We start from the raw sequence: 18,203 nt of genomic DNA, 5'->3' as shown, positions 1-18,203 counted from the left end.
TGCATGCCTTGTGTGTGCCTCTAGGATGTGGGCTGGGATGTCTGTTCCCAATACACATCCTGGGTGCCAGAGAGTCTAGAGTGTCCTGAATGCCTGGGACCACTGTGGTCCGTGATAGGTCCACGTATGGTGTGAGTGTTTGTGAGCGGATCTCCCATTGGGCCCTCTCCGTTTTGGCGCGAAGGGAACTTTGGATAAGAGGAGGCTGAAAACACCACTACCATGTCAATCTCCTGAGTTCTCACGAACAAAGGATAAGGAGCCAAGTATCCTGCAACTAAGAAGCTGAGTCGGAGAATCGCTGGTGACCCGCTGAAGGTTTGGCACCCTGCACTGCTGTTGTCCTGCGAGACCACTCGGCCTCTGATCGAACGAGAAGGTCTGCAAAGGCGCTTCGACCCTTTAGAATAGCGGGAACAACTATTCTTGGCATCTTCACCAAATCCTGTATGTAAGCCTTCGGAAGCGACCCTGGGCCATCCAGTGGACTGACCAGCCTACACAGGAACCTTGCTCTGTCACCGCCGTCTGGCTTACTGCTAATGCCGTGTCCTCAGCGAACTCACACGATTCGTACACTTGGCGTTCCCAGGTCTGAAGTGAGACGTGTGCTTTGGGACCGGAATACACGCGGTTGCTGAGTTGCCCTGCTGTGGTAACAAACCTGTGCGTGTTTGCTGCATCTGGAACTCCCTCGACCCTGACTCCTGCTGTTGCGGAATCCACAAGGCGTCGAGACGTCCCTCTGATCGCATCTAAACCTGCCAGTACCCAAACTGAACCGGAGAAGCCTGGGTCTGCCTGCATCGGGGACCGGTGAGTAGTCAATACCCTAACCGGTTGCCCTCCCGCAGGAGCCTGTGGCTTTCCACCGCTGTTGTAAACAGCAAACCCTTTCCCGCACTTACGCCCTGCTTCTGCCCCCAAGTGGAGGCCTTGCCTGAGTCACGGGGATTTGTTCACCATCTTTTCATCCACCTTTCTGAACTGCCTGATTTCCCTGAAGAGACTCTCCTTTGCCCGTTGGCACCCGCGTCTGCAGGTACTTTTGAGCACTAGGCTCCACTCTTCGTAGGGCTCTGACTTCCTTCTAGTTAGGTGGCCTCTGATGTCGAACTGGGTCTAACGATTACTTGCACTGCCTGTTTTCCTCCCCATCTAGGTGGTCTGCATATTTCGCGCTTCTAACTCTTTAGACCCCTCGGTCTTGTATATATATTGTATTGATTGCGATGTGTTGGTTTACTGGAGTTTTGCCGTGATTCTTTACTATGGTCGATGTTACAAAGGCCTTGTAATAAATGTGTCTAGATTTTTAATATAACACCTGTCTGGAGTAATTTGTAAGCGTCCTTGCTTTGTGTGCTCATTGCGGGCTTTCAGTCACCCTCACCCCTCTTGAGACCTAGTCTTGACCGCCGCCATCGCTACCCTGATTGGTCTGGCTTGTACAGGGGTTACCCTGTTCCAAGAAACTAGGCTGGCCTTCTGAACCTCTACGCTCCAGGACAGAGTTCAGAAATCCATCTTAACACTTACCTCCCTCAGTGTCTTCCTAACTTTCCCAACTCCAACCAAATGTTGGTGTTCTAAGGAGAAAGTTGGGGATTGTGTCTTACAGTCACTTGGTAAGATTATGTTAATTCTTCTACATTTGCCACCCCTTCTTCTAATACCACTCAACCTCCTCCTCTGGTATTCCTCTTACTCCACCCAAACTACTAAGACTACTCCCACACTCCTCCCACAATCCTACTCCTCCACCCACAAGCTGCTCTGCTCCCACTACCACTACCACTACTACTGCTCTACTACCACTACCACTCCTCTTCCCATCCTCTTCCCTTCCCCACACTGCAGGCTCCCCACTCCCCACTCCCCCTTCAGGCTCCCCACTCCTCCTCGACCCACACATTCCCCCTCTTCGCCCCCTTCCTCCTGTGAGAAACCAGAAGGTGTCTCACCCGCTAGTCTTTGCAGATCTCTCCCTCAGGTGGCCAGGGGACAGCAATCACCTTTGGATCCAGACCCTGGAGGTGGATCAGTGCGGGAGGATCACCTAGGTGAGGAGTCTTAGGGGAGTGGGAGTGAGACACCGGACGGAGAAACACAGTATCCCTCTCTTCCCTGTAACACCTTTACCATATTTTCCAGGTAGTATACGTGGGAACCTTATACCCCCCCCTTTCCTTTCTCCAACACTTCCACACCGACAGCCTGCTCTGGGAGAAAACAGACACACACCCAAGCAGTATACCCGACATGTCCCACTACAATTGTCAGGTGAGCTCAGGCAATTACTGAAATCACTCACACCCGACTTCCATTAAACTTCCCCACCCACATGGATTTAAAAAAAAAAATAATAATAATAATCTATAAATCTTGGCTGAAACATAACAGACATATGCTGTACCAAGAGGACTCGGAAGCAATGTTAAGATGTCTCAGTGGGAAAACAACAAAAGATTTCTGGGCTATGATCGATTCGACAAACCTCCTACATTGTTCAGCAAAGTATCTTGTGTGAGTTAAACGGTTTATAGTGATATTACCGAATTACATTATGACAAAAGTCATAATGTCGAGAAAAAAGATTTTGAAAAAAGAAATAAAAGAAAAAATATTCGAATGTCTATTTTTGTTTGTTTTTTGTTCGAAATGGGGGGGTTTTCCCCCCAACCTCCCTTTTTTCTATTTTTTTGTTTTGTTTTACCACTTTTTTTAGTTGCGGGACCCAAAAAAAACAAATAAAAAAATAAAACATTCAAAAAAATAAATTGACATTTTTTTCCCCGACATTATGACTTTCGACATGTTTTCGACTTTTTCACTGCACACCTAGGAGAACATAAATGGATCGAACACTTTTCAAAACTTTTCTGTAAACCAGAAACAGATACCCAGTACAAAGAGCCACAGATGACTACAACATGGGAACTGCATTACGATACAGCCTCTATCACTAACCAAGATCTGAAAAGGAACAGAGACCTGGGTCCCATTAATCATGGACATCTTCGATATATGTATCAGATCGAGAAGCCTACCACCTTCCTGGACATCAGCCAATGTAGTCCCCATCTACAAGAAAAATGAAAAAACGGGTCCTGAAAACTACCGCCCCATAGTACTCCTAGATGTGCTGGGCAAGTTATTCGGATACTTCCTGTTGGATAGCTTCCGACTTTGGGCAACATCCTCGGAATGTCGAGACCCTTTCCAGTCAGGTTTCGTCCAAAACTTGGGGACACTAGCAAACATCTTCGCAGTAAGTGCCATGAAGGCTAAAATCCTGGATGGGGGACCGAGAATATTCCTGGTGTTTGTGGACTTAAGCCAAGCGTTTGACAGAGTAAACAGGGACAGACTGGTACAAACTGACAACATGGAACTGTCCAAACATAATTCTAACCCCAATCAAAAGTCTTTACTCAGAGACCACTATGCGAGTGCGGCTCAGTGGCACGGGCCAGCTATCAAAAGTAATCAAAACTGCAAGAGGAGTCAAGCAGGGTTGCCCATTGGCACCTGCACTGTACAATGCCTACACGGGCGACATTGGCACCATGAGACCAACTTAAGGATTCTCCCTCCACAACTAGGAAATGACAAAATAAGTCGCCTATTGTATGCAGACGATATAATATTACTCGACCACACGGTAATAGGTCTCCAACGTCGACTAGATGGGCTACAGGAATACGTAAAGGAAAACGATCTGGAAATGAATAACCAAAAAATGAGAATCTTAATCTTGGAAAAACATCACAAACCAAAGGAAAGCGCAAGATGGTCAATTGCGGGACCTAGAACAAAGAAGTATTGGAGAGATAAACACAGCCTGTGAGTTGGGGAGACCGATGCAAGACCGGTCTGTGTTGAAGTCAAGGTTGCAAGCGATAACATTGTAGAACGAGCAATGGAATGAACATTAACCATGTGTGATGAAAGACGCAAGTAAAGCTAAACTGCTGATGAATGTTTGAACTTAAGAAGGCAAGATACGATTCCAATGACAGAGTGGTCAGGCACTGTGAATGTGCCATCTCTGTAAGATATCCCGCAAAGAGAAGAAGATTGTAAGGATATTGTATGAAATGAATCGAAGTGGTCCTGTGACGGTTTAAGCAAAACCCATTGCACATTAGAAAGTCTTCGATTTTGATACCAAAAGGGATCCAAGCCCGAACGAGGGAGGTGCATATCAAGGGATCAGACCCCGAAGGAGGGAGATCCATGGCCTAAACCCAAAAGAGGGAGACCAAGTGTGAACATTAGAAGGGATAACTTGTGTATATGAAAATCCTAAATGGAACAGAACTTTGAGTCGTTTGTTACAACAGAACCTCTGCAGTAAGACCGCTACTCGAAAAGAGGCTTTGGGTAGAAGGCCCGGATGTCTGTGCTTCGAACTGTATCCTTGTGGCCGAGAGTAAGAGTGTGTGCAAAGCTCAACTGTGCCACCTTGTCCACAGTTTGTAATGTATAATGCTGCAAGTTTGGTTTGTATTGTTTTATTTTGAAAATAAAAAATATTTAAAAAAAAAAAAAAAAACTGTGCCACCTTGTCCCGTGCTGAAAATGTGTGCAAGGGCAGTCAATTGCTCAAAAATCCTGACATATCATTTCTTGAACACTTTTTTTTTGCATACATGTTGTCCCAAACCATTTTGTATTTAGAAGTAAGGATTGGCAATAGGTTTATTAGTATAGGCCCTTTTATTTGACAGACACCACTAGGACTGCGCTATTTTCATTTGATGGTTGTAGCTTCCTACCATCCTTACATTTAGATTTAGATAGGCATTCAACAACCCATTTGAAGTTCAATAAACACCCTTGAACTGTGATCTCGTGTGTCTGTCTTCACTGTTGATACCATGTCTTCCTTACCCTCAGGCCCCACTTCTCTGCCCCCCCACTATTCTCCCCCCACTCTTACTCCCATTCTTTTGTTCCCCCCTCACTCCCCACTCCTCCTCCTCACCCCACACATTCCCTCCCCCACACATTCCCCCTACCTCAGCCCCACACATTCCCCCTCCACACATTCCACCCTCGCCCCCACACATACTCCCCCACACATTGCCCCCCTCACTCCCACACATTCCCCCCTCAGCCCTGCACCTTCCCCCTCCTCGACCCACACAATACCCCTCCTCCACCCACTCTACTATTCCTCAACCGGCACTCACTGAATCAACAACTCACCTTCTCCAATAAACACCACCACACTCAACCACTTCTTCACTCCTCCTGCTGCTCTCTTGGTCCACCTGCACTGCTTAGCTCACCCGGAAAACTCACTCTTGCCGTTTCCTGTCCCCCACTCAAGTTTTCCTCCACACACCCCAACTAGCCAGCATTCCCTAGCCCATTCTGATCGGTCATCCTCTCCTGGGAGGCATATGTCCATGAGCAAGACTTTTCAAGGGAGCCAAGCCCGACCCTGAAGGTGTTACAATCGAAAAAAGGCATTAATATAGGGGATGAATCCCTGCCCACTTTCTCTGCAAGGCGTGACCGCGGTTCAACCATGGCAGGCCTGCCAGCTCTGTGTCCCAGTCTGTGTTGGGGTTTCCATGGCGTCCATTCTGGTAAGTGAAGTCTCTGGAGGCGGTCTGGCCTCGCATATCCCTGATCTAGGATTAAACAAGCCACTCTTTCCCAGGCTCTCCCTGCTGCCGCAGCGGGACACTAGGTTCACAATGTCTTGGAGGTTTGCTTCCATCTGAGGTGTCTTGATCTCTGTAGCTTTGTCGCCGACATGGAGCATTGCTTGGGGTTCGGCGCTGGACTGCTCTTTTGCTGCACAGGCTCCACAAAAGATAAAGAGTCTGGGTAGCATATTGGGGTAGAGGCCTGGTGTGAGACGATGGCTTGCATGCAAGCATCATGGCACAAGAGTGGGGACAGGAACTGGGGTCCTCTCTGCTGCCACTTCTTCCTCAGAGATAGGCCCGGCTCTAGATTACTTGGTGGCTGGTTTCCCCATCCCTCTCCCTCTCTTGACAAGACCAGGATTCTGGCCTTATCACAGTTGAGTTGTCTTACACAAAGCTACTCAGTCGCACTGTCCCAAATATCTAGCAGATAAACTGGTAATTTCAGGTGGTATTAGAGACGTCATGAGATTATACTGCTGTATGTTCCTAAATTACATCCTTCCTCTTCGCTAGGTGATCTTCCTCTGGTGTAGTTGTTTCTCCTTTCCTGGGAATGCACACTTTATTTTATTATTTATTTTATTTGGTTTGGGAAGTCTGTAAAATAGTTCATTGCTTGAAGATTGTACTTGTTTTGTTTCGTTTTATGATTTAAGCTACTAAAGGTTACTACTTTTAATTTTCCCTATTGTGCATGTTCACACCTGTTTATTGTACAGCGCTCAGAGGCACTTGTTCCTTGTCCGCGTTAAATAAAATGCATAAAACAGCGGTCTTTTTTTTTTAGCAAAGTGGTAACATGGCTGGTTTTCAAGGAGTTAGTAACGATAGAGTGAAAAGTTTGATTTGAAGGTAGAGTCAGCAAGTTGGTCCAAGCAAAAGTCATAGCTTTTCAAATAAATGCAATAAAGAGAGCTGTGTGTAAAGACAAATTGTAACCTGGAAAAGATGCATTATTATCTCATAATCATCAGCGGTTTCATGATTAGAGATTCGACGATCATACAATTAGAAAGTAAAGACCGAAAATGAAATAGAACAGAGGGAGGCAAAGGGGGTTAATCACATGTCTATTTCATGACTTCCACCAGACAAAATAAGATCTTTGGCTTATTTTTCCACAGTTGAAAGCAGAGCTGTATACAAAAGATGACAGCTTTCTTATCTATAAGTAGTCACTTAGTTTATCAAGGTGTCACTACATCTGCCGCATGTACACTTTGAAAATTATAAGACACAAGGCTGTACACTCGGATGGAATAAGCAGAACAGACATATGAGTTGGAACAGAGGCAGGAGTTTATTATGCGCAGAATTGCGTGGATCAGTCCACTATTTGTATTTGTATACTGCATTCTTCTTAAACTTTAATGTTTTACCCCTGTGTGGTTGTTTGAGGAGTTTGGGGTGTTTAGCCACTAGCCCAACTGGGTCTGGCATCTCCTTCCACATTGTCCTATGATGGGTCTCTAGTATGTCCTAGAGTGTATTTCTCCTTCAAATCTACTATTGCAGAAGACCACCCATTGGCCAGATTCGGTTCACCTGATGGGTGGCAAAAACCAGTGATGCACTGCATAGGACATAACCATCCAGGAGAAATAAAGCTAGGGGGCTTGATTTCCTTGTAACCTAGCCAACTGCAGGACATTTTCCCTTTCGTCATCTAACCATGGACTTGGTTTGAGCACCCGAAAGCCACAGAGTTAGGAGGAAAAGCAGCCCCGCTGGAACATTTGCGCACCAACAAAATAAATGAAGGCAAAAAAGAAGTCAAGACAGTTCTTAGGTGTTCATTACCTATTGTACAGTAGCTTTCAGGACTTAAGCACAAGCTATTACACCTGTGCAGTGTGAAAAAATGTCATTACACAAATATGCCTCAATGCTTGCCTCTCCGTCCTTGCTACATACATGTTTAGAGCAGTGTCTGGAACATCACAGAAGTATCACTTTGGGAACTTGGAGTAGTCCTCTTGGTACCAGAATCCTGACAATCAGTGTCCAGAAATATTTAACTCACTTCTTGAAAGTTGCTCACATTCAAAACAAAGCAGAAGGGGCTAGTAGAAGCTATTGATAGATAAGCGGCAATTTAATAGTTGCTGTGGCAATCAACAAAAAAACTCAGTTGACCACAGTCTACAAGTATGTATTATTTAGTTATGGTGGCTTAAAATGAACAGTCTACTGAAGTGTTTTAAATATACATGTCACTCATCCCAATGTTATGGTACTAAACCGAAGATATAGGGAACTAGTAAACCTAATGCAGCCTGGTAAATACCAATCCTCTAAGGGTTGTAGCATAAGGCTAGCTGCCCTCATTTTTAGTGACATAACGTGAACCACGTGCCTTGATTTACTTGTAGGATAATTGTGTTTGGAAGCCTAGGAAACTCTAGTGCTGGGACATGCCTCATCCCTTAGGGATCCCACACCAAATAGCTAGCTCTGTCTTAATGCATAGCCTCTGTATGCACTTCCTCTAATTCAGTTTAATAGCTGCTGCCTGCCTGTTCTGTCCTGTGTCCAGGACTTTAAAAGGCCTGCCGGGACACAGCTGGGTGGCGCGGTCCAACATGGCCACCTGAAGCCAAGCTCTGCTGAATCCCACTCTTGAAAAAGTTGTTGGAGCGCCTCAGACCACCCCCAAATTGAGTGCAGTGGCGGGGGTCGGGGTCTTGCCCTTCTGTGGAGCAACCCAACCAAATTGTGAAAATTAGGATCCCTGAGCGGCTACATCAGGACCCAGAGAGCCCCACGGACGAAAGGCAGCAAGGAGTCAGCCTGGATCCCCGACTCCGGGGACGGCCTCGAAAGGAGGACTTCTGTCCACATGGACTCCTGGCAGCGTGGAAGAGTACGTCTGGGGATCAGTGAGGGCAGATGGAATTCGGCTTGCCCAGATGGCAGCAGTGTGGAAGAGGGGAGTCAGAGAAACCCTGGACCTACGAAAGGCAGACGTTACAGCGCCTGAGGATCCGCTCTGGTGGTACGAACTGGCCTGGTCCTAGCAGGCTGACTGGGGAGTCGCGCGTTTCGAAAGAGCTAGCAGAGATGTCCGAGGAGAGAATCCCTGTCATCCGATGAGGCGGTCCCAGATGGCGGGACTGAGGTGGCAGTGGTGGGGCGGCCATGGAATGCAGTGACCTCCTCGGTCAGAGAGGAAGACCCTTTGGGGCCCCTACATTCTATCAGGACCACGGATTACTTAAAGTTGTGGTGTTGAATAATATATAATAGTGCTCCGGTCCTGCTGTTCTATTGGGGGTATCCTTGGGAGGTGCAGTGGAATTGTGCTTGGAGCCAGAGGTCGATTTCTCTGAAGACTGGTTTTAGAGTATCTGGGGGACTGCACCTGGACAGACTTTGAACCGTGGGGTGAGCTGGCTTCTCTTGTGATAAAACTGGAGGGGAGGTTCGGTCAGGGTGTTCTGACCCTGCAGCAGTTTCGCAAACATCACACAATGGCGAGGGGAGGTAAAGACTTGGTCCCTCATCTGTGGCCACGAAAGATTACCTGCATCTTGTGGGAAATAAAGGCATTAAGGGGAAAGATGCAGACCTCCATTTCGGATCTGAGTGACAAAGTGGATTCTCTGGAAAATAGGGTGGGAGGTATGATGAACAACCAAATCAGTGCAGACTTGTTGGAGATGCAATATGATGCCCAACTCTTGGACTTGGAGACTTGTGATGAATACTGAGCAGTCCTCACACAAACACCCTACCTAAAGTCTCCTCCCAGGTGGCCAGGATAAGGCAGCCTCTACCTGATCCTAACGCTGGGGGTGGCGATAGCCAGGAGGATTACCTGGGAGAAGAAGGGCCCCAAGGGAATAGGAGGACTCTGTTGGCAGAGAGGCAGTGTTAGTCTTCCTCAGAGGGAGACATTTTCATAATGCCAGAATATGCAATGACTTGTCACAGTGAAGTTTCCTCTCCGAACGCTATCCATCTTGTCAGTTGTGAAAACTGTCATAATCAACATAAGAAATAGAACCTTAATAGTCTGGCTAGTTATGAATTTGATTCTCCCTTAAAGATTAATCCTTCACTTCTCATGAGGAAAAATTCCCTTCATAAAGTTGCACGTATAGTAATACAATCTATTGTAATCAATAGGAGAATGATAAATGTGGACATCAGAACACGAACATCTTAAAATCTGATGAAGCTAAAACTCCTTTAAATCCGAACCAACCATTAAGTCCTTTTAAAACTCTTTCCAAAAGTGTCATTAAAGATAAGAATACAGTGAGTAAAGTTGAAGACAGGATTCAGAACAAGAGAGTTAATTTGAACATTGAGGAATAAGTCACACTAGGCCCAACATACTGGGACGAGGAAAAGGGACTCAGAGGCACTAGACTGCATACAAGGTGCAGTCTAGTGGTTCTAAAGACCTACACCTGAGCAGGTCTTTTGAGTATATAAGATCCCTTCAAGAACCGGCCATGGGAAGAGGCAGAAGGTGGAATGATTGCTGACACTCCACGTTGCAATGGCAGCAGAAGCAGGGAAGTCGAGACGCTGGAGCCGCCACTATCTATAGAGCGGATGTCTGTCCCAAGAGGGTCTCTCCCTTTGATGGCCTTGCATGCAGATGTTGCGCAGCGGGAAGCGTTGTTGTGGAAAGCTTTCCCCCTATGGCCTTGTATGCAGAGGTTGTGTGGCTGGATGCGTTGTGAAAAGCTTGCGTTGTGAAAAGCTTTCCCCCCTGAAGAAGTGTGCGCTCCTTTCCCAGCCAGCGTGGCCACGGGAAACAGGAGGAGTTTGCCGTGTAGGAGGCAGTTGAGGAAGCAAAAGGCACTGTGGTAGCAGAGCAAGCAGATGCGTAGGCAGCAACCGGTGATTGTACCAACATTAGGTAACCCTGGTACACGCCGTTATCGCCCAATGGCCGCTAGCATTTACTTTCATTACCGAACTAAAAGTAAAGTTGAAGCAGAGCGATAAAACATTTTTTATTTTAGCAGAAAAGAAAGTAAACATTATAATTGTTACCGTGAAAGCCAAGAAAGAGCGATTGTAAAGCCAATTAACAATTACCATTATTATCGAAGCCAAGAAAGGGCAATACTAAGGCAAACTAACAATAACTACCATTGCCAAAGCCAAGTAAGAGCAGCATTGAACCAAGCTAATTATAACATGTATTGCCAAAGTGCAGAAAAGGCAATAGTTGGAGAAGAACCCAACAAGCATTGTCTAAGCCAAAGAAGAGCAGGTGGTCTAGAAAGCCATCGTCAACAATTGTTTGATCTTAAAGTAGGAAAACAAAGTGGCAGGAGAGAAGCCCTCCTGATGGGAATCATACTGGAGGTGAGGAGCATAACCTGCACTGCATGTGGAAATCACAGGGTGGTACAAAGAGCACCTATGTGTATAATGTCTTCCCAGAAGAAGTCTAACTTTTGATGTTGTTGAAAGTCAAAGACTTTACCAAATGGTTTGAAGTAAACTACCACATAGGTATGTGTAGTATTATAAGGAGTGTTTAGTCCCACAGTGGCTGGAGATAGAGCAGGGATGGGATATGGGGGGGGAGGAGTAGGTCATCTCCTGGTGGGGACGTTGAATGTCAAAGGCTTCAACTCTCCCATTAAACTGGCATTCATTGATGTGTCATGAATTTCAGAGGTTGGCGCTGAAAATTCGTATGCTGCAGTAAACTCAGCTTGTCTCAGGGAGGAAAGGTGCATGCCATGTGCACTCATAGGGCAGTTGTATCGGGAAAATTGAAAAAAGGGGGAGTAGGTTTATTGTTTCCCAAACAAGTGTGTGCTCTTGACCCACCGGTGTGGAGGATAACGAAAGGACACATTAACTATTGCGTTGAGGAGGGGGAGCAGTATGGCGGCAGCAACGGTGTATTGCCTGAATCAGGGGCAGGCAGCCTTCAGTAATGATGCCTTGGACTTGATCTTGAAAGAGGCACACAGGCCGCTGTTGCTAGGGGGTGGATTTCAACATGTGGACGGAGTTGGACAGACTGGCCCTACGGGAGGTTGGTTCACAGATGGAGACACAGGGTAACATCACTTTGGGAGAGGTCCTGGAGACACGGGGGCTGGAGGACATGTGAAGACTGAAGCACCCAAGGGGCTGGAGGTTATACCCCCCGAAACCCCACACGGTACCTACACCAGGATAAATTACTTCTGTTTATGGAGATGGGGAGGAGGGAGGTATCCTTTGTGGTGAGCCCTATTGGGTGGTTGGATCAAGATTTGTTGGTTTTGAAGGCTGAAGTTGGCGGATTGAATTTGCATGACACATTACGGAGCGTGGTCTTTGAAGGGGAGATGCAGAGAGGGATTGAGCAATATTTTGAGGCTAATGACAATAGAGAGGTGGAAATCTGCACGGTTTGGAAGGTGGCAAAGGCTACATGGAGGGGTTGACTGACTAGGCAGGGAGCTAGGAAGAAGAGGAAGTGGTCACTGAGGGGAGACACCCCACAGAGATTGCGGTCCTGGAAGGGGGGTTACAAGGCAGAAATGTGTGGCCATGATCTCCTAGTTGAAATCAGGGAAAAAGGTTGGAGCTTAAACAGCTAGGGACTGGAGATAAGGCCCAGAAATTGAAGTTCCTGAAACAAATGTTTTAGAAGAAGGGGCATAAGACCGATTCATTGTTGGCATCCAGGATCCGGGCACAACAGGCGGAGAGGTGGGTGAAGGAAATAGTGCAGCCAGAGGGAGGGTCGAGATACAATGAGGAATGCGCTGAATCTAACGGATATGCTGAGGGGGGGAAAGGGGAAACCAGTGCTCCCCATGTTGGACGAAGCGAAAGTGTTTGACAGGGTGGGCTGGTAGTTTTTCTATGCTGTTCTGGGGAAATGTGCCTTTGGGAGTAAGGTTGTTAATGGGATTAGGGCAATCTATATGGATCCCAGTGCAAAGGAGGTAGTGAACGGGAAGATCTCGAGACGGTTTGGTCTGCAGAGGGGGACAAGACAGGGATGTCTGCTGTCCCCTATATTTGCTCTTTCTCTGAAACCAATGAATGAAAGGAGAAGAGCTTTGCCTTGAGTAGAGGATATGTGGGTACGAGAAAAATTTCAAGCTGGTGATGCACACAAATGATATTTTGTTACACCTGAAAACCTTGCAGATCTGTCCCGGTGGTGTTTTTGATTGAGTATAGGTTGCTTTCCAGGTTTAAAAATCAATAGAAGTCAGTCAATTCTTTTCCCATTCGATAGAGATTTGGAGACGGATGCAGCCGCCCTCGGACCATTAGCTCTCGAGATTAGTCCAGAGAATATTAAATATCTTGGGAGTCTTGTGAACTTGTCTCTTGAGGGCCTCCGAAGCAAACTTCCCTCCTTTGTTGGAATCTCTATATAAAGATATGGACTCATGGGGTAAGTTCACCTTCTTGGATAGGACTTCTTAATGCCCCGAGATGAACTTCCTTCCCTGGGTTCTTTACTCATTTCAAATGTTGTCGATCAGTGCCGGAATCAACGATGAGGGAGGTGAAGGGCGGATGTTGCATTTCCTCTGACAGGGTAAGACACGGAGGGTTGCATATGATACATTAATTCTTACCAAAGATAAAGGGGGAGTCAGGTTCCTGGATATGGATATGTATTACAGGAGAGAGCAATTTAGGGTTGTGACGATTTACAGGATCTCGCCACTTCTCCCAGAGGGGAGCCCTTCCCTATGAGGCAAGGGAGGTGAGGCTGATATCCAACAGTGCCCATGGGGTAGTAAAAAGCGGAAGGACATGAAAGGGAGTAACACCCCTCATGGGGATAAGGACCCCCATCCTCTCAAAGACCTCCCTAAACCTTTGTCCCCAGAAACTAGGGTTCTATTGACTGATCCCTCTTCCCAACCTGAAACCACTAATTTCTCCTCCCAACCTGAAATCCCTACTGTATGTTATTGTGAAGTCTCTATTGCATCTATAAAGTCAGATAGGACTGAGACGAAGAACCACCATACAGAACACCTGTAGAAGGGGTTATCCAAGAACCATGACTAAGTGGTCACTAGGAGGCATGAAAATAACCTCAAAGGCTTGCATAACCAATTTTGACGTTACGCTGGGGTGGGCTGAGGAAGGACTAGGGATGTTCAAAAGCAGGAAGAGCAGTGAGGGAAGCTTGCGTCTGTCCTGCAAGGCCCGGGAAAGTCAAACCGAAGCTGCTAAAAATAACGAGAGACAGTCTGTCTCTAAGGAAGAGGCTGAGAGGAATTACACAGGCTGGAGGGAATCTGACTCACTGCAGAATGTGATGTATCAGAGATGATTTTCCAAGAAACCTTGGTGTGGAACCCTGCTCACGTGGCCAGGAAAAGGCAGATGCTGCCCAATCCTGAACCTGGGGGTGATGTTCTGTGGGAGGACGACATGGGAGGGAAAATCAGGTCAGGAGAACTGGCAGAACCCCTTCACTAACTTCCCTCGAGACCCTACAATTTGAATGGCTTATTGTACAAGTAAAAACTGTTGAAGAAAAAGATAATCAAAACATTGGGGACTTCAAGTCCCACAATGCCCTAAGTACTGGGACTAGGAAGAGGGATTCAGATGCAGCAAACTGTAGTGTGCGATATAGTGATTCTAATGACCCACACCAGAGCAGGACATTTAAATATTTAAGGCCCCCTCAGGTTCAGGCCACTAGAAGTAAGATGTGGAGTGGTTGCAGAGACTCCACGTCGCAGTATAAGAAGGGAAACCGACACTGGAGCTGCCACTATCTCCAGAGCGAATGACGGTCCCGGGAGGGTCTCCAACATTGATGGCAGTGAATGCAGAGGTTGCTCGGCGGGTAGAGCTGTGAAAAGCTTTATGCCGTGGCAGTCATTGGAGAGTTTCAAGAGCAAGGAATTATCCTTTCCCGACCAGTGGGGGCCATGGGAAAGAAACCGACACATTCTGCGTGCAGGAGGTCGGCAGAGGAAGCAGAATGAACTGTGGCATCTGAGCGAGCGGACTCGTATGCAGCAGGAAGTGAGTTCACCACTGTTGGATAACCCTGGTATGCTTCGTACTCGACCGCTGGCCACAAATAATGATTGTGAATACCAAACTAATGTTAAGAGTTTGAATTGGCCAAATCAGAAATTTGTGAAGAGACAAGAAAGGGAAGATTATAATTGTTACTATAAAGAACAGCGTTATCGCCAAAGCCAAGAGAGTGCAATACTGAATCAAGTTAAGAATAACCATCATTGCCAAAGCCAAGAGGGTAACACTGAAGCAAGGTAATTGTAACCCTTATTGCCAGAGTGAGAAGGAGGCATTAGTTCAAAATAACCAGGTTACTCACCATAGTGACCACCTTACTCCTAGTCCATAGTCCCCTTTGCTCCATACTTATGGGACATCTCTTCGTCCTGTGGGACGGGACCGGAGCACTTTGTAAAAAGCATCCTACATTGTTTTTAAATTTGTCCTTCCTCTCTTGCTTGTGTGGGGCCCGGCACGCCGCCGTAACCCCGCCCCACCTTGGCTCCGCCCCGCGCATCGCCCATCAGTCCTTTTCTATCGCCAGGTCAGAGACCTATTAGCAATAACAGAGGAACCTTATTAGAGGGGACGGCGGGCGGGCGTATGGAGGAAAGGGGACTATGGACTAGGAGTAAGGTGGTCACTACGGTGAGTAACCTGGTTATACTCCTACCTCCCGTCCCCTTTCCTCCATACTTATGGGAGATTCCCAAGCACTCCTAACAGGAACTACGGGTGGATGGAAATACCCCTTACTGAAAAAGGTTCTACAGCACAGCCTAACCAAACTGAGCATCAGCTCTTGAGCTCATTTCAAGACAATAATGCTTACAAAAAGCAGATGGGGAGGCCCAAGTAGCTGCCCGAGCGATGGACTCCCACGGGACATATTTCTGAAAAGCAACCACGGCTGCTTTGCCCCGCACCAGGTGTGCATGAATACCCTTAGGCGGTTTCAGCCCTTGGACGGTGAAAAACTCCGTAATGCAGGTGGCGATCCACCAAGAAATAGTCGCCTTAGATGCCTGCTTACCCTGAGGGTTACCAAAAGTCACAAACAGTTGAGAAGAACTCCTAAGCTCGGAAGTTCTGTCCAGATAGAACTTAAGAGCCCTTCTGACATCAAGACAATGCAGAACCCTTTCTGCCTCTGAGGTAGGGTTCGGAAAAAGACCGGCAGGGAGATAGACTGATTCAGATGGAATTCAGTTACCACCTTTGGCAGGAAAGCAGGATTCGTCCGTAGGACTACCTTATCCTTGTGAAAGACCAAAAAGGGATGCTCGACCGACAAGGCCTGGAGCTCACTCACCCGCCTCGCTCACCTAACGGCGACCAAAAAGGACACTTTCCAGGATAGGTACATGAGGTCCACCATGGCCATTGGTTCAAAAGGCTTGTGGAACAATGCAGTCAGGACTACATTTAGATCCCACGGCGGGTGCGGACTACGAATTGGACGGTAGAGGCGTGTCAAGCCTGCAAAATGCCTCTTAACCACTGGATTACCCAGAGACTAAGAACATTGGTCCGTAGAAAGATAAGCGGAGACCGCTTAAAGGTAAGTTCTGCATGACAGAACGTGAACACCCGACTCTGCGAGGAAGGTTATGAAGGACAGCACCGTGTCAATCGTAGCCCCCGTTGGTTCCAACTGTTTTTCCAAACACCAATGACAGAACCTGAGCCATTTACTTCTGTATTGGGATCTACTCAAGGGTTTCCTGGCTGCCTGGATAATACGCATGTTATACGCAGACAAGTTAAGATGTTCTAAAGACTTGAACTCAGGCACCATGCCGTCAAGCTGAGCGATTGTGGGGAGGGGTGCCACATCTGCTGTTCCCCCTGATAAAGAAGATCAGGGGTCCCTGGTAACCTGTTCGGCGGATACATCGACAGGTGTTGAAGTTCTGAGAACCAAAACCTGGCCGGCCACCACGGGGCTATGAGCAGAAGGGAACAGTTCACCGAGTTCTTCAGCTTCCAAATTGCTCGATGGACTAGAGGCAGAGGCGGGAAGGCGTAAACTCTCATGGTGTGCCATGGAATCTCGAGTGCATTCCCCAGAGAGGAGGCTCCCAGCCCCCCTCTGGAGGCATACTGAGGAAGCTTCTTGTTTACCGCCGTAGCGAAGAGGTCCACCTCCGGTGTGCACCAACGCAAGATAATCCATGAGAGGACCTCCGCCTTCAACTCCCACTCGTAGCTGACCACTGTCTGCCTGCTGAGGGCATCCGCTGTGACATTCAGCTGGCCCGGGATGTGCACTGCAAGCAGCCAAACACCATGAAGCACAGCCCACTCCCAAATCTGGATGGACAGGTCCACGAGAGGAGGAGACTTGGTTCCCCCTTGCTTGTTGATGTAATACATTGACACCACATTGTCCGTGCGTATATGGACCACCTTGTTGGCTATGACCGGTCTGAAAGCCCTGAGCACTAGGAAGATCGCCAGAAGCTCTAAATGATTTATGTGGAGGAGCTTGTCCTGAGGCGACAAGAGATCCGAGACCTGAAGAGGATCTAACGTCGCACCCCACCCCAGGAGGGAGGAGTCTGTCGTGATTGTCACCGTAGGGACTGGGTCCTGAAAACCTGCACCCGCCGACAGGTTGCTGAGAGATGACCACCATTCCAGGTCCACTCTCATGGAAGCCGGAATCATTATCAGCTTGGAATCCGGGTCCACAGCCTGACGCCAAGAACTCCGAAGAGCCATCTGGGTCCGCCTCATCTTGAGACGAGCAAGAGGAAGAGCCAACACGTACGAGGCCATGAGGCCCAGAAGCCTCTGGAACCACCAGGCCGACATGCTCTCCGACTGCACAAACATCTGACACGTGGCTAACAGATCTGCCATCCTGTCCCCGGTCAGGTACACTCTGCAGTCGATCGTGTTCCAGCGAAAACCCAGGAAAATCAAGTCCTGCGAGACCGTCATGGAAGATTTCCGCCAGTTCACCGACAGCCCAAGATGGAACAGGAGCTGAAGGAGAGACTGAAGATTGCCCGCTGCTTTCAACGGACAAGGGCTGCGTAAGAGCCAGTCGTCCAAATACGGATACACATGGATACCCTGTAGACGAAGATAGGCCGCAATCACCGACATCTTCGTGAAGACACGTGGTGCCGAACTGAGGCCAAAAGGAAGCACTCGAAACTGGAAGTGCTCCTCTCCCAAACAGAAACTGAGATAAATCCTGCGTGGATTCCAAATCAGAATATGCATGTACGCATCCTGAAGATCCACCACACTGAGCCAATCGCCCATCTGCAAGGAGGACCGTATCTAGCTGGGCGTGATCCTCTTGAATTTCTCTTGGGGTAGGAAAAGACTGAACTGGGAAAAGTCTAGGATGCTGCGCAGGCCAGCCTGGTTGGGTTTGGGCACTGTAAACAGCCCTGAGTAGAAGCCCTCCCCTCGTTCCCCAAAGGGAACGGGTTCCACAGCTCTGAGGTCCAGAAGTTTCTGAACCTCGGCTTTGAGGGAGAGCGAGCCAGACAGCTGAAAGGGAGGGTTGAAGGGTGAGATAGGGGGTAGGGGTAA

The 18,203-nt window shown here is 47.8% G+C and overlaps 1 protein-coding gene across 7 annotated transcripts in view; it reads right to left on the bottom strand.

Moving 5' to 3' along the window:
* The window catches only part of ATP11A (ATPase phospholipid transporting 11A), a 2,308,865-nt gene that overhangs the window by 1,372,969 nt on the left and 917,693 nt on the right, over positions 1–18,203 (bottom strand). The window lies entirely within an intron of this gene.

Source organism: Ambystoma mexicanum, chromosome 7p, assembly GCF_040938575.1.
Source record: "Ambystoma mexicanum isolate Mex_15411 chromosome 7p, UKY_AmexF1_1, whole genome shotgun sequence".
Lineage (NCBI taxonomy): Eukaryota > Metazoa > Chordata > Amphibia > Caudata > Ambystomatidae > Ambystoma > Ambystoma mexicanum.
This window is presented reverse-complemented; position numbering and strand designations above follow the sequence as displayed.